General features: G+C 42.6%; 1 long non-coding RNA gene across 1 annotated transcript; it reads right to left on the reverse strand.

Moving 5' to 3' along the window:
• Positions 1–507: 507 nt before the first annotated feature.
• On the reverse strand, positions 508–26,914 carry LOC144771905 (uncharacterized). The gene is made up of 3 exons (XR_013599540.1): positions 26,633–26,914; positions 3,213–3,275; positions 508–2,161 (listed from the first exon to the last, which is right to left on the reverse strand). It is a non-coding gene; the product is annotated as an uncharacterized LOC144771905 (long non-coding RNA).
• Between the last annotated feature and the right edge of the window lie 642 nt (positions 26,915–27,556).

The raw sequence follows: 27,556 nt of genomic DNA on the forward strand, positions 1-27,556 counted from the left end.
GCCTGTATAGCTTATGTTCCTGACTAAGGTGAGATGAGAATATTTTTTTAGTTTTTATCCGATGCTCCCCACCCAGGTGTCCCCCCCCTCCCCCTCCCTGGACCCCAAAGATCTTTTGTTTTTATATAAAGTGGGCTTAAAGGCCACCTATTACTTACCAATGGTTGGCTCCTTTGTCACTCTCATTTGCTTGCATCACATTGATCAACTGGCGTAGGTTTTCTTCCACTTCGTGTGTATGTCCCTCCCCTGGAGTATTGATGCATTACTTGTGTCCTTCCACTGCTCATTTTATTTGGTGCTACTTTTTTCTGTAAGTTAAAGCACTGTACCGGAGTGTGTCTTTTTCATCTGGCTCTCTCATGTACTTCTCCCCCTCCTGCTGTTTGTGTTGTTGCTAGCCCCCTCCTGCCCATTGTCTGTGTTGTAATATAATGTTTATAAACCCCATATGTCCATCAATATTTAACAATTTTCAAAACACAACATCCACTTGAATCCATTGTGTTCAAATATTTATCTCAAGTTTTATTTTATATACTTTTTTTCAAAGGTGTATTCATTTTAATTCAGTCTCTTTGTCTGCAGTCCAAAATACATTACGAATATAGACAACATATAGTACATTAGGCAGGAGATTCAACACAAATGACAACACTACATATACATAAAGGATTATTGAAAAGGAAATTTCACAACAATTCAAGTATCTTTTTATACAAAATCCAAGGATGCTTAAGGTTCGTGGGGTTATACAGCATCCAAGCAATATTTTTAAAATGGTACAATCATTGTGATAACTCTCTGGGGATAGAGATGCATTCCTGTGGTTCCTTCACTATTTGACCTAACTAAGTATTATGTTTAGTTCACATGAACAGCTCTCATATATCACCACATAATACACGTTTATATGTAGAGAAGGTTCCCAGTATTCTTCCCTAGAATAAATGCCAACGCGTTTCGACCTCTATCTTTGTGGGGTATACATGTGCTTATTACGAGGTCATCATCAGGGCACTACATTCAATCTAAACAAAAAAGCAAAGCAAAGAAATGGATACAATTATCTTTATGATTGTTTGGTTTAACTATATCTATAGCGAGCATGCTATATTATACCCATCTAATGGGGCAGTGCCTGCTGCATTAGTGCCTCTTCACTCCCATTCAGTTAAAAAAGGTTCATTGTTCATTGTTCATTATTGACAAGAGTGATAGTGAAAATTTGCATGCTTTTAAAAAAAAAAAAAGATCGTGGATGTATGCACATGTAAGTTTTTACCATCTCCCTAATTAGTGTGGCTTGGTGGTTTTATATAAAAGTGGTTTTATATAAAAGTGAACAAAGTCATGCGTCGATGTTAAAACAAAGTGACGCTTGCTGTAAAAATATATTCAAGAATCTCACCCAGGTAACACAAAGCCAAACAAAGTTTTGTTCAATTCCAAATATACTCTTCACTATTGACAAAAGAACCAAGATAAAAAAAGTTTCAGGGTTGAGGAATTGCTAGGAGATAAACTAAAAATGTAAACGTAACATGACGCTCTTATAAAGAAACTTACATGAAAAGTGGGTTTTCTGCAGTCGAAAAAATGAAAGCTCTCCCAGTTCAGAACGATCATCCATGGATCATGCTCCATGGATGGAATGTTGGGGGAAGATTTAATAGTTGAGGCACAGGTGGCGTTTATTCTGTGGAAGTATGTGCATGTATGAAGAGTAAACTTTGGTTCCTCTACATTGCGTCCTGCCATCACTACACAAGTAAATTGACGACAAGTGTGAGATGTCTAATTACCTTCAAGACTCCAAGCGGTAAGAAAGCGGACTGTTGGGTTTTTGCCAATCATTCCTGCACGCAACTCCACCTTCGGCACCCTGTCAGCTGGGTGCGTCCCGTCAGACTGGAGTCTGACCCATGTTCCAGTGAGTTTTCCCCACTCATCGCTACATGAAGTTTCCACATTCAGCGCTCTGTCAGCTGTCCCTTCAGAGCGGAGTCTGACATGTGTTTTCAGTGGGTTTTCCGTGCCCAACAATGCACAAAGTTTCCGCCTTGGCCTGCCATCCCATGTTGTTCAGCTACACGCTTCAACCCCTCCTGGCACCTTCTATTACTGCACAGTGTTAATACAGAAATTGACTTCAAATTGCCTACAAGTATAAAATAAATCACAAATATTAGCGTTCCATGGCCATTCTGGATTAAGCAAAATATATTATATAATCTACGTATGTCCCACACATTTTTCCAATTGGGAAATGCTGGAGCATGTTATAATTGTAGATGGACATGTTAAAATTGCAGTACTCCATTAATTAGAGTAAGGTGTAGGAATCCCACCATTAATTTTTGCCTCTGATTTCTTATTATTACTACACCTTGTACCCAGGTCATCTAGAAGGCAGGAATAATGAATGCCATTTCTACACAAGCGCATTTCCTGGAAATACCGGGTACTCCTAGAGAGAGATGGGGCCAATGGATTAAAACTTTGGAGATGTTTTAGGTGGCAACAGACGGATTGGAATACAGTGCAGAATGAAAAACTGCACTCTTGTACAATAGTCTTAATACTGAAGGTAGGTGGTTATTTGATAATGTGAGCCCACCTGTGAAACCTGAAGGTGAAAAAGCCTGGAACTCATACACGGAGGCAAAGAAAAGAATGGGAAATTACTTTGATACTACTCTTAGCATCATAAAGTTGAGACAGAATTTCTATTACAGATACCAAGCCAATGATGAATCTATTGAGGTGTATGCTGTCAACAGATGAAATTATTTGTGATCAAATAGTAATGTGTACAACATGGGATAAAGCACAGGAGGCTCTGTTATGCTATAAAAAACAAAGATTACATAAGGGCATAAGTACTATAAAAAAGTTGTGAAGGTTCAGCAAAAGGTATTAAAATGTTAAGAAGACCAGAAACAATGACTAATGAAATCAATTTGGCTCTCACGAAGAAAAATGACAAAGAAAAAATTCTGCGACCAAGGGGCAAAACAGGATTACCAATACAGAAACTAAATGAGTATGCAAAATCTGAATGCTACCGTTGTGGGTAATACAGTAATGTGCCGGAAATGTAGTAGAAAGGATCATTTTGCTAAGGTCTGTCGTTCGGCTTCCCACCTTAAAAAAGGTCCTAAGTGTACAGGAAGATGATATTATGCCTAGCAATCTTGAGGAGCACTTACATGATTGAGTTCTGTTGGTAGCTCTCCTCAATGAACCAGGTCATCATGACACACCAAGATGCACTGTACAAATAAACAAACAATCTCTGGAAATTTTAGTTGATACTGGATCTCACATTTGTATAATTGCAAAAAAAGAATACAACAAAATTACTGTATAAGAAACATTACAACCTAGTTAAATAACAGCATGAGCTTATGGAGGTCAGTAAATCCATATAGAAGGAGTTTTTGAAGCAAATATCAGATTTGAAGAGAGAATACCAAAAACAAAAGTATATATAGTCAAACAAGGTATGAACTTTCTAGGATGGTCTGAGCAAAGTTAATTGCGCATGGTAATTAACCCTTGCATAGCTCCTTATGTATTCGATTTAGCAGATGAACATTCTGAAAAAATTCCACAAGAATTTTAATCAGTATTCAAGGATAAATTGGAACATTTCAAAGGATTTCAACATATGTCAAAAATTAAAGAGAATGCAATCCCTGTAAAATCTAGTGAAATCAGACTATGCATAGACTTGAGGCAGCTGAATTGTCGAACAATTGTTGAGACACAACCTTTGCTTAACATTCATGAAATGATGGCAACCCTGGATAATGCAAAGATGTTTTCCACATTGGACTTCACTACATCATATCACCAAGTGTTACTACATAAGGATTTTCATGATTTCACACCATTCAAAACACCTATGGGATCATTCAGGTTTTGCCGCATTCCCTTTGGCCATAGTTCAGTGTCTAGCATCTTCCAAAAATTAGTGAATAAGCTATTCGATGGAATGCAAGGGGTAAAAGTTTTCCAAGAGGATGGATTATTTTTTTGCCATGATAAAGAATTTAACCTAGAATTTTGAGAGAAGGACTCACTCGCATACAGTCCAGTTGATTGCTCTTCGAAAAGACAAATGTACATTTTTTTTAAAAGAAGTTACTTATTTGGACCACGTCAACAGAGCTAACAGCGTTAAACAAAAGCCCAGTCTTGTTTCATCTATGGTCAATTCACCAAAGCCTGCGAATAAAGGTGAACTGAGATCTTTCCTGGGGTTATGTGAATTTTATTCAAAAAGTACTATTCTGACATGGTTGTCCCAATGAGAAAATTTATCAAAAAAGAAACAGACTTTGATTGAGATGATGCATGCAAAAGTGGCATGCATCAGTTAAAAGAAAAAGATACAAGAGGCTCCATCCCTGAAATCCTTAGATGAATCACATTGTTCGATTGTGACTGTAGATGCAAGTCAGATTAGACTAAGAGCAGTACTTAGTCAAAATAACAACAGGATGATGTAGAGGATGATGACTTGAATTAATTGAGAGAATATGTAACAGTAGCCTACTTGTCTGATGAACCTGGTGACAAGAGTGTGGTGAGCAAAAAGCAATGATTGTCTGCTAATCGCAATGATGTAGAATATCATCTTATATCAAACTTAATTGTGAAAGGATGGCCTATGGAAAAGCAATTGGACGATGCTTTAGGACTTGGAAAGTTAATGATGAATTGACTGTTATAGATGCTATTGTTATGAGAAATCAAAAGCAATTGGTGCCCCCTCTTAGATATCAGACCACAACTCCTCAAGTTAGCTCACGAGGTACATACCGCAATGACTGGTACAAAGAAAAGATTAAGGGTGGAATATTGGTGGCCATTCATGGAGCATGGTGTTGAGGGATTGGTGCAAAACTGCAGCATATGTAAAGAGGTAGATACATCTATATGTACACACACACATACCCTATGACACCAATACTTTTTCCTGATTGACCCTGGCAGAGGGAGGAAACAGATCTCATAGGACCAATGTAAATTAAACCTGGTGCCCCTTCGGATCCTTGTCCCCCCCTGATTTTTAACAAAGTAACCAGCACAGTGGTTGGACCACTTAGAGTCCTATTGAATGAGGTGCTCAGCTCTGGGCACTACCCAAGTTGCTGGAAAGAAGCCTCTATTCTTACACTGGTGAAGAAACCCTCCCTGGACCCAAAACTTGTGGCAAGCTACAGGCCTATCTCTCGACTTCCCTTCCCTGCTAAACTGCTAGAAAAGCAAAAAAATGGGGATTTTACCTATGCCTCTGTTATCAATGAACCAATGAATGCTGAATTGGGTAAACCAAAATTTATTAGTTTATCCAGACTTTCAAGTCTTTTGAATTCATTCGCTTTTGAATTATTCAGTTATTTTAGTCTAGGCAAAACAAAGAACATTATCAACTTCACGAATTGCCATATACTCTACAATACAAAATTATTCCACAAAAAACAAAAACTGTTACAATACTAGAAACATTACTACACAAATGATAATTACTTATATATACAATTGCAATACCAAAGTGCTCTTAATCACAGTGAAACATGGAGCTGTTACTCAATAATGCAGTCTCGATCCTGATTATTCACCAAACTTTTAAACAAAAAGATGTACCGAGTATCTCAACCCAATACAACATACATCTGCTTCTGTGCAAATTTAGAATTGTTCTGCAATAATCACAATCAAATGAATGTAAAAAAAGTGAACAATGCCGACGCGTTTCGAGTCCCTTGGATGAATCAAAAGACTCTCATCAGGGCTGTCAAAGTCTGGTCCATGGGAACTGTTTATAAAACACAAAAACAAGAAAAACTTTATCTGTCTCGTCCTCCATCCATTAATTATTTACAAAAGAATTTCTCCCAAAGGGGGAGTGCAGCATACCTGCTGAGTTCGAGTTCCAGGGCTGCACTTATCATACACTGTGGTCTATGCCGTGGGTACTCACTGCAACAAAGTGAGATTGTTTTAGCAAAAATCTGTGTTGCTATGAAACCATAATGATGAGGCCAGCAAGAGGGCAGTGTTTTACCTTTCGCGTTTTGGTGCCGCCGTCACGATTATGTCACAGCCACCGGTGAAAAAATAATCCTCACGCGGATCACATATTCTAAAATAATGTGAATAACAGTTAGCAGGCTCACACTCAGTGTGTTTGCATTAGTTCATTATGAGAAAATGCTCAACTGACTTACTTTAAGTCCGCCCTGAAGCGGTTCACCCCCGCTATGAATTGACGAATGTACTTGATTTCTGTGGAAATACAAGTAATACAAGCAGGTGTTAGCCATGGCTGCGTTGTGGCGCCGAACGCACCAGCTGTCTGATTCTTTGTGCCTTACACAGAAGCCTACCTTATCCTGTCTTCCACGGGGCTTCTCTATGCCGCTACCGATTTTCAAATTAATTCGAATTCTGAAAGGACAAACAAGCGGTACATGCGTGTGTTAAACTAACCGCATTGTCCTACATGGCAAGCCGATTCTCATATACATTTCTGTACTGCACAGAGGCTTACCTTATTCCTCGTTTTGTAAATCGAGGAATTGATTAAAGCCATTAATGATACCCAAACTGTGACTGAGGCTAAAGCGCTGCTTGATAAAATTGAGAAAGAAATTGCGATCTTTAAGGACAACACTCTTACCATTAAATCTTCTCAATTTGACAGGGATTCTAAATCCTTTAAACTTGAACAAGTGTATCCCTTTCTTAAAGAAGATTTTTATACGTCAGGCGAGTCACGGGGGGCACTTTCATCTTATCAAGGCAGATCAAGGAATAGATTCCTTACTTTTTCCGACACAACCTCATCTGACTCCTCTAACGACTCTAGGCAGAATAATTCCAAAAGACGAGGTGCTACATCGGCCTCTTCCTCTTCTTCTTTTTTAGCCAGGGGCGGGCAATCGCGCGTCCGCTTCAAACAACCATGGGAGATGCGCACCCGCAACAAGACTTACAACAACTAAATGTGTCAACTATAGTTAACCTCTCTGAAAAACAGCTAACAAAAGATGAGGAGATGCTCTTGGGCCTGGGCCTCAAGTTTGTCCCTAACAAAAAAACGGATTTTACAAAACTTAAATTGGAAGCATTGAACTTTTGTCGGAAGATACGATTAAAGGCCTTCTTTGCTTCTGCCGAAATGACATCCAGCAGTGAAACTACAGGTTTGAGAGTTAAGTCAAGGTTTACACCGACCCAAAACATTCCCAAACAAATAATTGCTTTCGAACAAACGGTCTTATCATCGCTTACTAAATTGGAAAAAACGAAAAGATTTTTGAAAAATAACATCAGTAAAGGAATGACCACAGCAATCAGTGATTTGAAATCAGATACATCGATCATAATAAAGCAGGCTGATAAGGGTGGGGCGGTTGTGCTGTGGCCACGCTCCATGTACCTTACAGAAGGTCAGGCACATGTAAATAATCGCGATTGGTATAGGCCATCCATGGAAGACCATTTACACGGGATTCAAGATAAAATCCAGAGAATATCAAGAGCTGGGCTGGATGAGGGCTTTCTGGGACCTAGAGAGTACGAATACCTGAATAAGAAATTACCCAGAACACCGGTGTTGTATTTTCTGCCCAAAATACACAAAAACGCCCAGGTACCCCCGGGCCGCCCGATTGTTTCGGGTTGTGACTCTGCACTTGAGCCAGTATCGAAGTATATCGATTTTTTCTTAAAACCGTGCATAGTACAGGTCAAGTCACATCTTCGTGACACTACGGATTTTATCACTAAAATTGAGGGGAACCCATTTGATGTGGATACACAACTGATGGTAACACTAGACGTGGCCTCTCTATACACCCAAATCCCTCAAGATGAGGCTTTGGAAGTGATTGAAATTTATTTGGACCAGCGTGAGAGACCACACAGGGTACCCACGCCATTTATTGTGTCACTAGCAGAAATCACGCTACGGAGCAACTATTTCAAATTTGAGAATGAGTTCTACATCCAGATCAAGGGGACAGCCATGGGTTGTCCCTATGCGCCGGAGCTGGCGGTACTTTACATGGACCAATATGAACACCGTTTCATATACAACAACAATCCATTCAGAGACAATATACACCAATGGTTACGGTATATTGATGATGTCTGGCTCCTGTGGCAGGGGAGCCAGACCCAGTTAGATCAATTCCATGATTGGCTTAACTCTCGACATAGTGATATTAAATTCACACTGAACTCTAGTCAACATAAAATGACTTTTCTGGATGTCACAGTAGGCAGTAGCGAGGGAATGCTATTTACAACAATCCACAAAAAAGCAACAGATAGAAACACAATCTTGCATTTCAAAAGTTCACATCCACAATGTTTAAGAGAAAATCTGCCCTACGGGCAAATGCTAAGGATAAGACGTAATTGTACAACTTTATCTGATTTTGAGACACATGCCTCCCTATTTTGTAGAGAAATGTCAAACAGGGGGTATCCAAAAAAGCTGCTCTCGCACACGAAGAAACGAGTAAGGTTTATCCCGAGGCATTCTTTGCTCAAAGTGAAGAAGAAGGAGGAGCTTGAACGATTGGTCTGTGTGTCGACCTACGGCCAGCACACAAACCAATTCAAGCGTATCATTTTAAATAACTGGCATTTACTTGAAACGCTGGACCCTCCCCTTCAAAAACCAATCTTCGCCATGTGCAAAAACAAAAGCCTAGGGCAACATTTGGTTAAAGCAGATAGTTTTATCCCGAAGCCAAAAAGTGACCTTATTTCCCAATGGAATTTAAAACCCATCTGCGGGCATCGCAAATGTGGCAATTGCGTGTCCTGTGCGGCAACACTTGAAGGAAATGTTTTCTCCAATAATGATGTGACATGGAGACATGATGTATTTACGAATTGCAGAACTAAAAATGTGGTCTATGCTGTGGTGTGCATCTGCAACAAGGTGTACATAGGAAAAACTACTCAGGCGGCCAATGTCAGAATTACACAGCACCGCTCACGGATAAAGAAAAAAGTGCTGACTGCGCCCATGGTGGAACATTTTGTGAGCTGTAACCACAGCGAGAATGATTTCAGGTGGACGATTTTGTTTTGGATTGATCCCAAGCATCATCCAAATGTAGAAATGGCCTTACTTCAAAAGGAAGCCTACCTAATAATGAAGTTCGATAGCGTGAATAATGGGCTAAATTGCCTGAGTGAAATCAATAGAATGTAAACAATAGGCAGTAACCCTCATCCACGAAGGACTACCGTTCCCAGAAGCCACCTCCCTGGCCCACACGCCCCCACTAGTCACATGACGATCACATGACTTTGTTCTCAATGCTGGAGAAACAAACGAGCGATCCGCAAGGCGTTTGAGCCACCGCTGTTTGTTGTGGGGAAGACGTTTTTACAAAATGAGGAATAAGGTAAGCCTCTGTGCAGTACAGAAATGTATATGAGAATCGGCTTGCCATGTAGGACAATGCGGTTAGTTTAACACACGCATGTACCGCTTGTTTGTCCTTTCAGAATTCGAATTAATTTGAAAATCGGTAGCGGCATAGAGAAGCCCCGTGGAAGACAGGATAAGGTAGGCTTCTGTGTAAGGCACAAAGAATCAGACAGCTGGTGCGTTCGGCGCCACAACGCAGCCATGGCTAACACCTGCTTGTATTACTTGTATTTCCACAGAAATCAAGTACATTCGTCAATTCATAGCGGGGGTGAACCGCTTCAGGGCGGACTTAAAGTAAGTCAGTTGAGCATTTTCTCATAATGAACTAATGCAAACACACTGAGTGTGAGCCTGCTAACTGTTATTCACATTATTTTAGAATATGTGATCCGCGTGAGGATTATTTTTTCACCGGTGGCTGTGACATAATCGTGACGGCGGCACCAAAACGCGAAAGGTAAAACACTGCCCTCTTGCTGGCCTCATCATTATGGTTTCATAGCAACACAGATTTTTGCTAAAACAATCTCACTTTGTTGCAGTGAGTACCCACGGCATAGACCACAGTGTATGATAAGTGCAGCCCTGGAACTCGAACTCAGCAGGTATGCTGCACTCCCCCTTTGGGAGAAATTCTTTTGTAAATAATTAATGGATGGAGGACGAGACAGATAAAGTTATTCTTGTTTTTGTGTTTTATAAACAGTTCCCATGGACCAGACTTTGACAGCCCTGATGAGAGTCTTTTGATTCATCCAAGGGACTCGAAATGCGTCGGCATTGTTCACTTTTTTTACATTCATTTGATTGTGATTATTGCAGAACAATTCTAAATTTGCACAGAAGCAGATGTATGTTGTATTGGGTTGAGATACTCGGTACATCTTTTTGTTTAAAAGTTTGGTGAATAACCAGGATCGAGACTGCATGATTGAGTAACAGCTCCATGTTTCACTGTGATTAAGAGCACTTTGGTATTGCAATTGTATATATAAGTAATTATCATTTGTGTAGTAATGTTTCTAGTATTGTAACAGTTTTTGTTTTTTGTGGAATAATTTTGTATTGTAGAGTATATGGCAATTCGTGAAGTTGATAATGTTCTTTGTTTTGCCTAGACTAAAATAACTGAATAATTCAAAAGCGAATGAATTCAAAAGACTTGAAAGTCTGGATAAACTAATAAATTTTGGTTTACCCAATTCAGCATTCATTGGTTCATTGATAACAGAGGCATAGGTAAAATCCCCATTTTTTTGCATTTATTAGTGGCCCGACCTACCCTCTTTCCCAGTGGGCCCAACCCCCAGTTGCCTTCAAACTGCTAGAAAAGGGCATGTACGAAGAATTTCTAACATTTCTGGACACGCATCAGCTGCTAGATTCGACACAATATGGGGTTAGAGCTAACGATTGCACAGAATCTGCTCTAGTAGCTGCAGCAGAGGAGGTAAGAATAAGGGTGGACAAAGGTGGCAGAGCGTCTCTAATCCTCCTGGATCTCTCTGCAGCCTTTGATACGCTCCACCATGCTTTACTCATTATGCGTCTGTCTGCCTTGGGTTTCAGGAAATTTGCACTAGCGCTGCTGAGGTCCTTTCTGGCAGATAGAACGCAGTGGGTGGAGATGGGAGACGCAAAATCAAATCCTTTCTTGCTCCCCTGTGAAGTGCCACAGGGCTCAGCAATTAGTCCCAGTCTTTTTAATGTGTATGTGACCACCCTGGTGCAGTTGATCCTCAGTTTTGGTCTGACTGTACTGTCCTATGTGGATGACACACAGATAGTGGTATCATCTCATCTCAGGTTGAGAAAGACGTTGCAAGTTTTTGCAGCTGTATGACGGCGAGTTGGATGCGGACCAACTGCCTGAAATTAAACTCGGACAAAACTGAGGCATTGCTCTTTGAGAGAGAGAGACCTCCTTCTGGAATGCGTCTTGGTGGCCGACAGAATTGGGCAACCTTCCAAAGCCCATGCAGAAGAGAAAAAACCTGGGAGTCTTGTTTGACACAAAATTGTGTTTTTCTGCTCAAATAAATGCAGTAATGTCGGGAGGTTTTTTCAAGCTGCTTTTTCTCCATAAAGTCCTCCCTTACATTCCTTTTGACCCGCAGAAGATGGTGATGATGGCCCTCATTACATCTAAAATCGACTATTGCAACTCCCTTTATCTAGGGGCTTCCAAATATGTGCAAAAAAAATTGCAGTCTCTTCAGAACGCTGTAGCACAGACACTTCTGAAAATTCCTAAATTCAAACCTGTATCCCATTTACTGCATGATCTACACCGGCTGCCTGTGGAGAAGAGGGTGTCTTTTAAGGCACTGTGTCTTATGCACAAGGCGCTTTACAAGACTGGCCTGTGATATTTTCAAGAATGGTTCACCTAGTATGTGCCCAGCAGGAGTCTTAGATCTAGCTCTGCGTTTATGGTTACTGTCCCAAGAGTCGAACGAGCCAACTGGGGTGGCAGAACGCTAGCCTATCAAGGGGAAAACTATGGAACTCTCTCCCCCGGCTCTCTGTGCACAAGAGGTATTTAGGAAGCAGCTGAATACTTGGCTGTTTCCACTGTAAATTAGTGAGGTCACCTGGTTTCTTCTCCTCCCCCCCTTAAACTCATGACTCCCTCTTTCCGGCCTGGATCTGCTCAGAGCTAAAACACCCTTGGTTAATGCACGCTTTTTCATTAATTTCATTCAATGTACAGATTACCACTGGATATGAAGTATGCCATAGTTTGTATTGATTACTACAGCAAATGGGTTGAATTGAAGTTCATGGATAATCCTACCACTAGCAATGTTTTAAACTTCCTGAACACAGTCTTCGCTAGATAAGGGTTTCCCTACCAGACCGTAAGTGCCAATGGATCACAGTTTGTATCTGAAGAAATGGTTGCATTTTTGAAGGCCTAAGGATTCGATCATAGCAAATCGTCCTTATACCATCAAAAAGGCAATGGGAGGGTTGAACGTGCCAATGACATCATTAAAAAAACTATTCAGTTGGCTTGAAGGAGTAAGATCCCTGTAAAAGAGGAACTATGCACTTGCTTGTGGGCATATCACACTACTCTACATAATGTTATAGGAGCCACTCCATTTGAGTTGTTAAGGGGTGTACACCTATAACTAAATTGAGTTCACATCTCATTTTAAAAAGTAATCCAGTCAATGCAGAAAGCACTCAAATCAAAAAGGACAGGTTGCATGAGGTAGTTGCAGGAAACAGTCAAAAATGAAAAATATTACAAATATAATGACAAGAGAAGAGCAGTAACAAGAACTAACATAACTGTAGGTGACATCGTAAGGATCACGGGCCCTATGACAGACACAGGTGGAACAAAGTTTGGAGAGCCTTTACGTGAGGTCAGAACATCTGGATTAGCCATTAGATTAGAAAATGGTGAGTGGTGGAATATATTGTGTGGTGTTTGTGTCAATCCTAATGTAACTTACAATGTACAACAGTCCATGTTTAGGGATAGTGCGAATACCAGTCTAGAAGATTTGCCCAATGAGTCTGATTCACTGTCATGCTTTCAAAGTCCTAACAAGGAACCCTCTCATTCACAAGAACCCTATGACATGGGTGAGAATGCAGTGGTAGCTACCTTGAAGGAAAACTGGTGGGGCAGCGCAGGGAAGACAAATAGGAGAAAAAAATAGAACTTACCTACCGGCTGCCACCTCGGTGGTCTTCTGCTCCTGTCTGTGGAAAAAAAAATAAAAAAAAAAAAATATATATATATATATATATATATATATATATATATATATATTTATATGTATGCACTAGAAAAATATCATGCTTGGATATATCACACTGTAACAAGCTGCCTGGAGCTACAAAGGCTTCCAAATCTGACCTTGTCTGGACAAGCTTCTACAGCTATTCAGAACCACCTTAGAGGTCACTTTGCTTGTCCTGACTCAATGTTAGTTGGCTTATCTGGTTGTGCATTTTGCTTACACAGTATGTTGGTAGTATAATTGGCACAGTGCTGAGCCTGCATTTCTGCGCTGCCCATATTTAGCTGTTTATACATTGGCATGGTTCAGATTTTGCATATCCCTGTTAGTCATATTTGGCACAGTGTCTTATTCTAGTTCCACTGACGTTGCACTACTAAATGTATATAGGACTCAGAAACCAGCCATTCAGGGAAGAAGCAGGCTGAGAGCACCAGTTGGTGACGTATCATTTTCCTTGCTGATCAGGGAGCATGCATGGGTGCCAATAAATACATTGTATTCTGTTTCTGAGCAAACTGCTGTGTCTGAAGAGTTTATTTTATTTGCTCCTGGGAGGGTACTAATTATTTCCCTAACACTGTCGGCTCCCAGCAGCCATTACACAGGTTCTCAGACATCCCATGGCCAATCCAGACGCTGCTCTCATGCTGGTAATGCCATTCAGGCTGGGTCAAGAGTGATTTGCCTATGCCTGGTCTAAACTGAAATGGCTTGGCATGCAAAAAACCTATGAACTTAACCCAGATCTGCGACATGGGGTGAATGTTCAATTGAGTCAGCATTCCGTCCATCATCTGTTCTTTTTTCATTTGTCACCCTAAGTGGGAAGGGTATGCCCAGACGTGGGTCCCGTGCTCGCTACGCCACAAGATTCAAGCTATCCTGGCTGATGAGGGGTGAAACCCCAAAACCGGTCCTAGAATGCTTGTTTCTGGTCCAGGGAGGACCTGGCCTGGAAGTTTGGGCTGGACTGTTCCCATGGGGAACAGGATCAAGACTGATTTGCATATGGCTGGGTCTGAACTGGAATGTCGTGGCATGCAAAAAGAACGATGGATTTAACCCTGATCTGTGACTGGGGGTGAATATTCGACTGATTCAGCATACCGTCCAATATCCGTTCATTTTGCATTTGTCACCCAAAGTGAGAAGGGTATGCCCAGATATGGGTCTCTTGTTTGCTGCGCCACCAGATTCAAGCTATACTGGCTGAAGAGGGGCGAAACCCTGAAACCGGTCCTAGGATGCTTGTTTCTGGTCCAGGGAGGACCTGTCCTGGCAGTTCGGGCTGGACTGTTTCCATGGGGAACAGGGTCAAGACTGATTTGCATATGGCTGATTCTAAACTGGAATGGCGTGGCATGCAAAAAAAGATGGATTTAACCCAGATCTGTAACTGGGGGTGAATGTTCGATTGAATCAGCATGCTGCACAACATCTGTTCTTTTTGCATTTGTCACCCTAAGTTGGAAGGGTACGCCCAGACATGGGTCCCGTGCTCGCTTCACCACCAGATTCAAGCTATCATTGCTGATGAGGGATGAAACCACTGAAACCGGTCATAGGATGCTTGTTTCTGGTCCAGGGAGGCCTTGGCTGGCAGCATGGGCTGGAGTGTTCCCATGGGGAACAGTGTTAAGACTGATTTGCATATGGATGGGTCTAAAGTGGAATGCCGGGGCGTGCAAAAAACCAATGGATTTAACCCATATCTGTGACTGGAGGTGAATGTTCGATTGATTCAGCATTCCATCCATCATCTGTTCTTTTTGCAATTACCAGCATGAGAACAGTGCCAGGATTGGTCTGAGTGGCAAGGTTTGGTGCCTACCAAGGGACAGGGAACCTGTGGCTGTTCCCCACCCGGCTGTGCAGCACAGCTTGGGTTGCAGAGATGTTATGTTGTTATGTTATTTAGGAACTCATGTAAGCGCACATTCACCAACAGGTCTCTTGGCGCTAGTGGGTTTAAGCAAGAAGAAAGCAAACAAAGGAGGAACAACTAATTATAAGCTGAGGAGAACAGCCAGGTTTTTAAAGCCTTCCTGAACTGCCTGTAATCAGCCTCCAGTCTGATAGAATTAGGCAGTGAGCTCCAAAACTTCAGACCCAGCTGAGAAAACCGGGTCCCACCTATTCGTTTCCGATTGATTTCTAGGCAACTCCAAGAAATTCAGGCGCTTCAATCTTAAATTGCACTCAGGCCGGTGCTTTCTAATGCATGAAATAATAAAGCTAGGGCCAGTGTCTTGAGTGGCTTTAAAAAGTATGCAGCCAGTTTTGAACAACACCCACTGCTCCACTGGAAGCCAGTGGAGATCTTTAAGAAGCGGGGTAATGTGACATCTCCTGCCCTTGAGGTGGGTGATTCTAGCTGCCTGATTTTCAATCTTCTGAAGCCGGTGTCTCAGATATAGTGGTATGCCAAGATAAAGGGCATTTCCATAATCTAATTTAGAAAGGATAAGGGCAATCACAATTTGAATGCTAGCCTCTCTCCTAAAGAAACACCTGATCTTACGCAGTTTACGAAGTTGAACGAAACAGGCAGAAGTAACTTTGTTGATTTGTGCGCTCATAGAGAGATCAGAGTCTATATAGAGACGCAAACTCTTAACCGATGGTTTAGGAATTGGTGCCGAGCCTAGCTCGGGTGCCCAATATGATGGTGTCCAATAAGTGAGTTTATCGCTCTGGATGATTATTTCAGTTTTTCTGAATTCAATTTTAGTTGGTTCTTATCCATCCACGTTTTTATATACATCATAGAATTCTTTTTTTTTAAAGTTCAAATCATATTTTTATTAAACAATAACAGAAATGATAACAGAAATGATAGCGGCAAGAAGGCATCAGAAGAATCACAGTCGTGTTACAAAGATACCGCAATCAAACATGGATTATTACATAAAACAATGCATATACAGTAAAGGAAAATAAAGTACCAACATTGCATTCTCACATTTGTATATAGTTCCGTAGAGCCCTCCGTCTAAATCAAGCCATATAGTACCATTTATACTTCGTTGTTCCTGCTTTATGGTTCTAAGATTGTCAAGCCCGTGAGCACAAGACATAGCCATTAAAGTTCATGTAGCATGCACCCCACAATTCACTGAGCATAGGTCGCATCAGTTAGAACTTCAGGGTGGGTCAAAGGTGAAGGAGGCCTGGTCCAATGAAGACCATAATTTTTTGTTGGTGACCTGCCATGGTGATGAGTGTAAAGCGGGATTGTCAGTGCCCCTAATGCAGGACAGCCATTCCCTCCATGCATTGAAGGAGACCTCACCCGTTGATTTCCAATTGCATAGGATCACCTTACATGCTAATGTTAGTAGAAGGTCCAGGAGCTGGCGGTCATGGTCCCCTTTTAATGATGGATCTAAGGCTCCTAGGAGAATGTAGATAAATTCCCTTGCAGGATGTATGTCGAACGTGTGTCCAATGTAGTCAAAGATTTTTGCCCAAAAGGTGTGAAGCATGGGGCAATCAAACAGCATGTGTGGAAGGTCACCAATACCAGAGGAGCAGTTCCAGCAATTCGGTGTATCCCGCAGGCCAACCTTAAATAGTCTCTGTGGGGTCCAAAATGCCCTGTTAATAATCATATATTTGGTCTGTGATAGTATCGGTGATACCTTGTGTGTGAGTGCTGATGCATGTATCCTGACCCAGTCTATACTTATGCCAGTGTTGTTTGTTTCTGATTCCCATTTTATCTCATTGCGCCTCATCGACTTGTTGGCCGTTGGTGCGAGTAGTTTATATATTTTTGAGACAAAATGTCCAGAGGATTGAAAGTGTGGTAGCATAGCTTTTAGCCAAGGCGTCACTAGCTTGAATGTTCTAGTGGATAAGGCTGACTTTAGCTTCAGGAAAGCATAAAAGTCGATCGGTAGCAGGGAGTGTCTAGCCTGTAGAGTCGAGAATGGCAGTGGCATATTATTTTCGTATAGATCAGAAACCACATTAATACCTTTATCAGACCAGTGGTCCCATATGATGGGTGATCCGCCCATTTTAATGGACGGGTTACGCCATAAAGACGCAGAGGAGGAATTGTGGATTCGTTGACCAGTGACGTGAACGCGATCTATCCGCAGAAGTGCTCTCTTGGTATTGAGCATGATGTATTTAGAATTCGTGAGGTCTGAAAGGTCCATTGTTAGGACAGCGGAGAGCGGGGCTTTGCCTATAATGGATTTCTCAATATTGACCCATAAGGGCGTGTAAACAGGGTTTTCGATAAACCAGGAGGCTCCCTGCTTACAGAGAAAGGCGGTCTGGTAGTTTCTGAAATTTGGTAATCCTAATCCCCCTTTAATCTTTGGAAGTTGCAGTTTTTTCATGGCAATTCTCGGTTTCTTCCCCTTCCACAAGAAATCCGAGATCAATTTCTCAATTCTATGTAAAAAGTCCTCCGTGAAGGTCATGGGGAGCATACATGCCATGTAATTTACCAAGGGACTGATCATCATTTTTAGTGTTTCGGCCCTACCCCACCACGAAAGGAATTTAGGAGACCAGCCTTCTAATAGTTTTTGTATTTTTTTGTAGAGCAGCTCCTCATTAATTTTTAAGGTGGATATCAAGTCCTTTTCAAATTCCAGTCCTAAATATTTAAAACTCTTCGACTGCCAGGTAAGCCCGGAGTCGCCCAGGATGTTTTTATCACATAGGTTATTCAATGACTTCACCTCAGTTTTATCCTTGTTCAAGGAGTATCCAGATACAACTGAGAATTCTTCTATTGTGGACATTAGCGCCGGGATAGCCTTGTCAGCTTGTTCGCTCATGACCAACACGTCATCTGCATAAGCCGTGAGTTTAATTGTACAATCAGCGAACCGGATTCCAGCGATGTCAGGGTTTTCCCTTATGTAATACAGAAAAGGCTCAATAGCCAGGAGGAATAAGGACGGGGATAATGGACAACCCTGTCTAGTGCCCTGTTCTAGACCAAAGGGGGAGGAAAAAGCGCCGCCAGCTCGTACTCTAGCAGAGGGACAGGCATAGAGGGACATGACTAATTTAGTGAATATGGGACCCAGGTCGAATTTATGTAGTACAGCATTTAAGTAAGCCCAGTCTACTTTGTCGAACGCTTTCTCAGCGTCTAGTGTAATGGCAATGGTAGGTGTGGATAAGAGTTTCGCTTTTTCAATGACATGAGCCAGGATTCTCGTGTTATCGCTCGAGAGCCTGTTCTTCAGAAAACCCGCTTGCGAGGGATGTATTAGAGACGGCAGGACTTTTTGAATGCGACTCGCTAAAATTGATGCTAGGAGCTTACAATCTAAATTTATCAGTGAGATAGGCCTGTAGTTTTTGGGGAGTTTGTGGTCTTTGCCTTCCTTGGGTATTACTGCAATTACAGCCTCTGCCATAGTCCCCTTAACTTCACCTGTGTTGCTAATTTCGTGAAAGACCTCTAGGAGAGGAGTTGAAAGAATATGGGCAAAGGTCTTATAGAATTGTGCTGTATAGCCGTCAGGCCCAGGGGCTTTCCCCTTTTTGAGGGATTTGATCGCGCTAATAACCTCCAACTCAGAGATTGGCTCATTCAAGGAGTCTCTTTCTGCGGCCGTAGGCGTTGGGAGTGTGCAATTGGAGAGGTATTTCTTCATTTTCTCGCTGTCTACGTGCATGTTCCTAGCATAGAGTTTCTCATAAAAGTCTTTGAAGATATTCGCAATCTTAGTGGGATCAGAGTTAGGAGTCCCATTTTCATCGAGTAAGGATGCAATGGTATTCTTTTGAATCTTAAATTTAAGATAAGCCGCTAGCCCCTTCCCCGCTTTGTTCGAGTCACAAATTTTGAAACGCTTCCTCCTGTCTAGCCAAATTCCCGCCTTTTCACTAATAAGTTTGTTATAGGTGTATTTCTGATTGGACAGTTCAGTTAGGACCTCAGGGTTTCTACTCCTCAAGTATGTGTGCTGGAGTTTTGAAATGTCCTCCTCTAATTTCAACAAGGCTGCAGTGCGGTTCTTATTAATTGCAGACGATATTTTTATAATAAGTCCCCTTATGGTGGATTTCAGTGCCTCCCATCGGGTGGTGTCTGAAGTGTCTCCCCTCTTGTTTAACAATAAGAAGTCTTTAATGGCAGTGTCAAGGGTTTCTTTGTGTTTTGTGTCATTAATAATGGTGTCATTGAATCGCCACATAGATTGACGGGTGGTTGGTTTAATATTAGATAGTGTAAGGGAGATGCAGGAATGATCTGAGACTAATCTGGGAGCGATGTCCGCGTCTTCAACTCTTGCCACCGCGTTATTAGATATGAATATGTAGTCGATTCTCGAGAACGAGTCATGTGGTGGGGAGTAGAATGAGTAGTCTCTACCATCAGGATACATCAAACGCCACGTGTCCACCATATGAAATCTACTGCATAGTTTCATGAACGCCTTATGGGCTCTTCCCGGGCGAAAGACGCATTTAGAGTCTCTGTCTAGTATTGGGTCGTATGGGAGATTGAAGTCGCCCGCCAAAATATGGACTGCCGTGTCGGGGATGGAGTTTATCTGCTTCGTTAGGCCTACCCAGAAGGACGGATCATGTGTATTTGGGGCGTAGATAGTCGTGATAAAGAATTCAGTGTCATCCTTGAGTAGTCTCGCTGAGACCCATCTACCTTTTGTATCTGTTGCACTAGAGACTATTTCCACATTTGCATTCTTGGCCACTAGCATCACCACCCCATTCTTTTTTGAGATTGCCTCAGAGCCTATCACTTCGGTATAATACTTATTGCGCAGTGTGTGAAATTGCTTTGCCTCCAGTTTTGTTTCCTGCAGTAAGGCTATATCTCCACGCTGCCTTCGTAGATAGTCAAGTGTCTTTTGGCGTTTAACCGGCTGGTTAAGTCCTTTCACGTTCAACGATAGTATTCTTAGGTTAGCTATAGTTGTCGTCCCTATTGGAGTATCTATAACAGGAGCCATCAATTATGTAGCCAGTAATATCGTCTCATAACACATGTGTATACATAGGGATTGGGTCGTGGAAGCAGTCTCATACCCCTGAAAAAATCAGCAGCATCTTTTATCACGTAGAATGTGGGGCTAGCACAGTATGCAGGAAACAGAAGGACAGAGTATAAGCTTCGGAACGTAATGTGGTACAGTGGATGCAAGCTAGGATGCAAGATGGACATAACTAAACAAAACCATATGCAAAATGTCAAAACAACCCCCCCCACCTTCCCTATCAACCTCCCACCGCCCCCCTCCCTCACCCATAGCCCACCCCTCCCTCCCCAATAGTAGAAACAACAGAACATGGCGACTCGGGAATGACGACCACGCGGCCGCCTCCAAGCAACTTACTCTTCACTAGCAATTCTTTGGGCTGCAACCCTAATTCTGAGGAAAATAGCCCAAATGTGTAGGCAACAATAAACAACGATGGTGCCAGAACATTAAACACAGGAAAGTCACTGCATTGGCTTCAGTGTCGTGACCAAATATATCAGTACCTGCAAAAGAATTATCGTAAGCGCATTCAACAACAGTGAGGAGTGCTACAGATCAACAGTACAGCATAGCGCCTATTTAAGGTCCATAAGGGACATGAGCAATATCATGGTAGCATGGTATCATGGTAGCATAGGTATGGTATCGTGGGTGTGGTAGCATGGATAGAACCATACTGATGCAGCTTTTAATGATACAGCTTTCAAGTTAAGGGTTCATGAGATCGTTCAAGGGATCGTTCTAATATAGATCCGGAATCAGATGATTCGCTGGTATAGGGCCCAAGGGTACAGAGTACATTACCGTGTCATTACCGGCCAAAACCAGTCGCGATCACCAACCAGGTATCAAGTCCAAGACAAGAGACCCTCATATCAGATCCAGTTCGGATAGGCACTTCTACAAGGATCCTGGAGTATGAGAGTGGTAGTACAAAATCTCCAAACCAGAGTTTATCCTAGGCCAGACGCAGAGGCTCCTTGTTGAGCTGGAGGGGAGACTTCCATATTGCCATCTCCACGGTCGAACAGGAGCTGTCGAAGTTTTCGTGGGTCTGAGAACACATGAGACACACCTTGTATAGTTACTCTAAACTTTGTTGGACCAATATGCCATACAGGTGACCAAGTGACTTTAGTTGGGGTCTCAATGCAAGGAAGGCTTTCCTGATCTCCATTGTTTCCTTGCTGAAGTCCTGTGAGATGAAGATTTTCTGGCCTTTCCATAGCACGTGGTTGTGTTTGCGAGCGAAGGTGAGTATCTGTTCTGTGTGCTGGTACCTTAGTGGTTTGCACACAATCGCTCTTGGGCCCCTTTGGTCCTTTGAAATTCGTCCTGGCACTCTATGTGCTCTATCAAACTCCAGTGGCTGAGTGAAGGTTAGATTTGTGGCCTGCGTGAACCACTCCTCGAGGAAGGGTATGCATGAGTCATGGTTTTCCTCCGATTTCTCCGGCATACCGAAAATTCTTAGATTCCCCCTTCTGTTTCTGTCCTCCAACTCCGCAACCTTCCTCACGAGATGGTCAGAGCATAAGGAAAGGTTCTTGATAGCTCCACATGTTTTATTTTCAAAGTCTTCCAATTTGCTTATCCTGGTTTCAGTCTCCGCTAATCTTGAGTTGATGTCTTTAATATCTTGGCGGATAGCAACAACCTCATCTTTGGTGGACTTGGCCAAGTCTCTAACTTCTTCTAGCCTGCTCAAGATTGTTTCCATGGCTTCCTCCATTTTTTTGTTCCCTTTGTTCCCTTTGATCGGTGTCGGTGGGTTAGATTTCAGGCGTTTAGAAGCTGTACCATTTTCCTTGTCTCCCATACTTTAGACGTGTGAAGTGATGGGTTGTGTAGATGCCTTGATGTTTCCCAGGCATGTAGCGCTGAAAACCAATCTATGTTTTGATCGTGCAGGGCAGCAGATTATACATTTCTCCCTTTTTTTTAAGGTGATTTTTACAGTAGAGAGCTATGTATGCATTGCCAACTTATGAGTTGCATTCCCTTTAAAAGCACTCGGTATGCGTCGCTATTTTGTATAATGTAAATATCACTCCTTGTAAATATCAGTTCGTGAGGGTAATTACAGCAGTAGACAAGCACCTAATTCGCTTTTTACGACTGTCGTGGCGACATACGTCAAGGCTGTATGCGTCGTGGGTCACCTGGCACCAAAGTTCAGGGTGATTCAAGCTCGGTGTCAGATGCGCTGTGGAGCCGCTGTGGGGTCGCCAATTCGAAACAGCAAATTCTTGCCCTCTATCCAATGCTGCACGCAGCTTTCACTTCACTTATTTGCATGCATGTGGAAGTTTTAGGCGTGACCGGTTTCTAGCATTAGTAATTATCACGGCATCCAAGCGCAGGGTGACTCAATCACGATGTCAGACGAGCTGGGGAACCGCCATTTTAAACAGTCAGTTCTTGCATTCACAGATTCTAGCAGATTCTGTTTGCAGCGTTATTTTCAAAAGCTGTGCCTGAACGTTAGTTTTAAATTGTCTGCACCACTTCGCCTATTTCAGAATCATAGGCACAATCGAGGACACGGCACCAGAGCAGGGTGATCTAAGCGCGATGTCAGGCGCGCTGGGTGGCCGCCATTTCAAGCCGGCAGCGTTGTCTTCCACATTTGCACGCATTCAACAGCCACACTGCAATCTCCGTTTTACTCACGACTCCGTTGTGACGTGTAGGTCCATGACCCTGCTCCGCTTCGGATGAGCATTATCAGCCAGTGTTGTGTGCCGTTACTGGAGCTCCGGGAGACCGCGTGGTCGTATCCGTGAGCGGGCTCCGTCATGCAGCGCAGTTCTCTCCGGTCAGGGCAAAATGGTCAGTCAACTCCTCTTCCCTCGGGCGGATCCGGCTCTAACTTTCCTCATCGTCTGGTCTGGTGTTCCGACAGCCAGGCACCCGTTTTGGCCAGGATTAGAGTTAGGTTGCAGCTCTTTTCACTGTAATTATTCACAGCCGCTTGGAGGAGGACAGAATTACGCCGCCATTTCTCCGGCGTCCAAGCCACGCCCCCTACATCATAGAATTCTGATGAAATCTTTGCATTCAGAAGAGTTCTCCAGAGTAAAAACTAGCTGCATGTCGTCTGCATTGTTGAAGATTTTTACCCCCTCTGTCGAAGACTCAGGATAAGTGGACGTATATAAATGTTAAAAAGGATCGGCAACAGGGAGGAGCCCTGTGGAACGACACAACTCATTTCACCAGTATTGGATTTGTGGGGTAAAAGCCACACGGATTGTTTGCGGTTTTCTAGAAAGGACCCAAACCAGCCCAGTGCCGAACCTCCAAGACCTGCTGCGTCAATACGGTCCAACAGAATTTTGTGGTTCACGGTGTCAAATGCTGCAGACAGGTCAAGGAGGATCAGAGCCTGATTGTGATCAGTGTCAGCCTGTCCTTTAAGGTCATCTAGGACAGATAGGATCACAGATTCGGTGGAATGAGCGGGACGGAAACCCGCCTGATAAATGTTCAAAAACTTTTGATGTGTCGAAAAAGGAACTGAGACAGGTTGCCACATGAGTTTCCAGTAATTTTGCTGGAAACTGAAGCAGTGAAATGGGTCGGTAGTTTTTCCAGCATATTAAAATCTAAGCCTTGTTTTTTTAAGTGGAATAACTACTGCTTCCTTAAAGGCTGATGGTACGATTCCCTGAGACAGGGAAAGATTGAGTAGCTCAAGGAAGATATCCGGGAAAGCCTGAAAGATTGCTTTCTTTATGTTAATGGGGCATTCCTCCTTAGGGGAGCCTGATTTCACCTTCGCTACCAATTCCAAAAAGCATTTCCTATCTAGCATGGGAAAGGTATCAAATAAGAAAGGATTGGGGGAACCTTACTGTCTTCAGTATTGTTATTACGTGCACACAGATGTACGTGCACACATCGGTTTGGCCATCCTAAGTGCCTACCCCTTCTCCCTGCTTCAAGATTTTGTCCATCAGGAAGGCACCACCCCGCCCTAGACTTGGCTCAGCTAGGAAAAAGAAAATGAGAATAACCTTGTTTTATTATCATTTTATTTTTCCTGTTTGCACTGCTGAGAGAGTTGTGGGGCGTCGCACAGCACAGCCGAGCAGATAATGTGCAGAATAAATAGACTTAGTGGTCGACCATCACACAATGTGGAAATGCCTTCGAAATTTGCAGATTTCATGATTTTGTAACTTTTATAAAGAGGGGTGGAGATGTAGTATCTGATAAATTATAATAATGATTACTCATTCAATATCTTGTCCCTTTTTGAGTTAGATCCAATAAAAAAATGTAAAAACTGGGCTCTATTACTTGGATGCATTTAGAATAAATCCAAGCCCATGTCCAACCACAGGGTGAACAACCTTCCGTAAATTTCACGGACCGTCCATAATTTGGACCGCACGTCCCTTGTCCGTGAGGATCCCTTTTACGGACGCCTTTTGTCTGTAATTTTTGGCCTTTCTGGGAGCAGAGCTGTTCCCCTGTGAGGCCTCAGCTCCCTGATGGGGCTGCATCGCACTCACCCTTGGAGCACAAGAGCAGCCTCGCCCGGCCCATTGTCTTTCTGTATGTGGCTGATTGTCACATACAGAATGACAATGGGTCAGTCTGGGCTGGTACAGCATGTAGTGGCCTCCTCCAGCCTCGGTCTAGGGTAGGGCATTCTGTCACATGGAAGTACAAAAACGCCCATGCTGCTGCTAAGTGAGAATCCAGTTAATCAAAGGAAGGGAGTGAAAGAAGCTCAAAGGAAAGGATTATAGTTCTTTCAGAGTCTCATCATTTTAGAACTGACACATTTTCAATATTATATTCAAGGAAGCCATGGTTGCTGCTTTTTTATTTTATGCAACTAACAACCATTAACAAAGCCAATAGTTCTGGCTTGTTGTAGGTGTAACTTTACTTGTTCTAGGTGTCACATTACTTATTGTATTATATATCTGGCTGCAATGACAGAAGCAACAAAAATACCAGTCAGGCAGCACATTATACTAAGCACAGATTGTTAGTTTAGGTGTTTTAAGCCACGCCCTTAATTACATCGAACACCCCTATGTAGAGACCCCTTTAGTTTTTTCATACCACTTAAAGCTCTGGAAACAACACCATGTCACAGTGGCACTGTGTATCATGCATGACTCATGACTTCCACTTTTTGAGATTGCCTATGTGCAGGGGCATAGTGAACCCTCCTCCGCCTCACCCCTTGCTTTAGAAACTACAGCGAGGGTGGAGTTCTTGATGGGTCTCTTCTGTCTGCAACTCTGCAGATAAAGCCTCAGCTCATAATGAATGTGAAAAGGTGAGTGAGTAAGTAAGTGAAGGGATGGGTGGATGGATGGATGAGTGAAATGATGGATGGATTGATGAATCGATAAGTGAAAGGGTGAATGGATGAGTGAAAGGGTGGATGTAGGGCTGGATGGGTGAGTGAAAGGGCAGGTAGATGGACAAAAGGATGGATAGATGAGTGAAGGAGTGAAAGGGTGAATGATGAGAGAAAGGATGGGTGGATGATTGAAAGGATGGATGAGTGATAGGTTCAATGGATGGATTCATGAGTGGATGAGTAGATGGATGGGTGGTTGGATGGAAGGATGGATGGCTAAGTAAAAGGGGGATGGCGAGAGAAAGAGAGGATGGGTGGATGGATGACTGAACGGGTGGAAGGATGAGTGACTGGGTGGATGAATGAGTAGGTGAAAGGATGGATGGATGGATGAGTGAATGGATTGATGGGTGGAAGAGTGGATGGATGAGTGTTCGGCTGGGTAGGGTGAAAGGGTGGATGGATGGATGACTAAAAGAGTGGATGGAGGGATTGATGAGTGAGATGATGGATGGATGGACACATGATGGATAGGTTTGTAAATAGTTGAATATGGACATGGATGGGCACAAAGATGGAAGGACAGAATGAATGGTGAAAGACTGAATGATGGATGAATGTATGATTACACCTTGTAACCCCCATTATCTTAAGCAACATTTCCTATACATAAACTTTCACATTTATATGAGCCATTGTCTCTATATAATATGTGTGTGTAGTGACACACTCAGACACCCTGCCCTACATACTTGGGATGAGTAGCACTATAAAAGAAATTAAATACACATGAGAGAGGGTCTATGTGAAGATGAGGGGCACTATTGGAGGATGGTAGCAAGGCCGGACTGGCCGGACCGGGCATCGGGTGTTTCCCTGGGAGCTGGAAATGTGGGGTGGGGCGGTTTTGTTACCACAAAAAGACCTGCACATTTACTTAAAGCTGTTCGCATACTGAAAAACCGTTAAGTGCACAATTGTCTCGACCTAATATTAACTTTTTTTCACTTGTACTTAAGTGGTTGTCTATTTATTTACTTATATACTATTGCGCAACTTCCTCTGATGTGTCTGTAAAACTTACCTTTTGTCTTGAATTTTGACCTCCTGTCCTGAATTTTTGTCCTGAATTTTGACCCTTTGTCCTGAATTTTTACACTCACTGTCCTGAATGTGCACCCATGCCAGTTGATCACCCTATCCGCATGGAATGGCGGTTGCAGTGACAAGCTAAAAGATGACGAAAGTGTTTGTAAGAAATGGTGTACAATTTGCAATACTGAGATACAACATTGCATATGAAAGGTTGGGAAACAGCCAGATGGGGTTAACAATGTAACCCATGCTGTTTGCGGAAGCAGAGAACGAGCTATTACAATCTGCGGGGCGGAAATGGAAGAGAGGGGGGGGCACAAACGTAGAGTTGAAATGACCTGTGCTGAATGTGATTTCGGCGGCCATGTTGGAGTAGGTCAGTGTAATGAATATACAACAACATAAGATTGAAAACACTCATTACTACGATTTTTTTTATCTTCACTAATATTTCTTACGAATCGTGTATTGACAAAGTGTGTATTTTATTGACCATTGGTATTGATGTATTTGATATTAAATGTGACCAAATCAAAATGAAATTTTACATTTAATGTCAAAAATATGGTTAATGTGTTTCAATAATTGCAAATATTGAAAACAAGGAATAAACTGTTTTTTTCGCGAAATACTTTTAAAGCCCTGCGCTGATCACGGCTTATTTATATTCACATCCAAAATGGCCGGATGCTTTTGAAGCTGCACGGCGTGTCTAGTCTCATTTCCTCCTACCCTTTCAGTCAGGGAGACGGTTTACTGAGGGGATCAGCATAGGGTCAAGCCGGCTCTTTGTTCTAGGCTTGCTGCTACCGAATGTGCCGCGTGCTTCTCTTTTGTTGACGCCTCTTTTGTGGCTCGTGTGCGGCCTCCATCTGTCGCAATCTTGCAAGAATCGCCCGTCGCCTCGAGTACA

This window comes from Lissotriton helveticus, chromosome 8, assembly GCF_964261635.1.
Source record: "Lissotriton helveticus chromosome 8, aLisHel1.1, whole genome shotgun sequence".
NCBI classification, from domain to species: domain Eukaryota; kingdom Metazoa; phylum Chordata; class Amphibia; order Caudata; family Salamandridae; genus Lissotriton; species Lissotriton helveticus.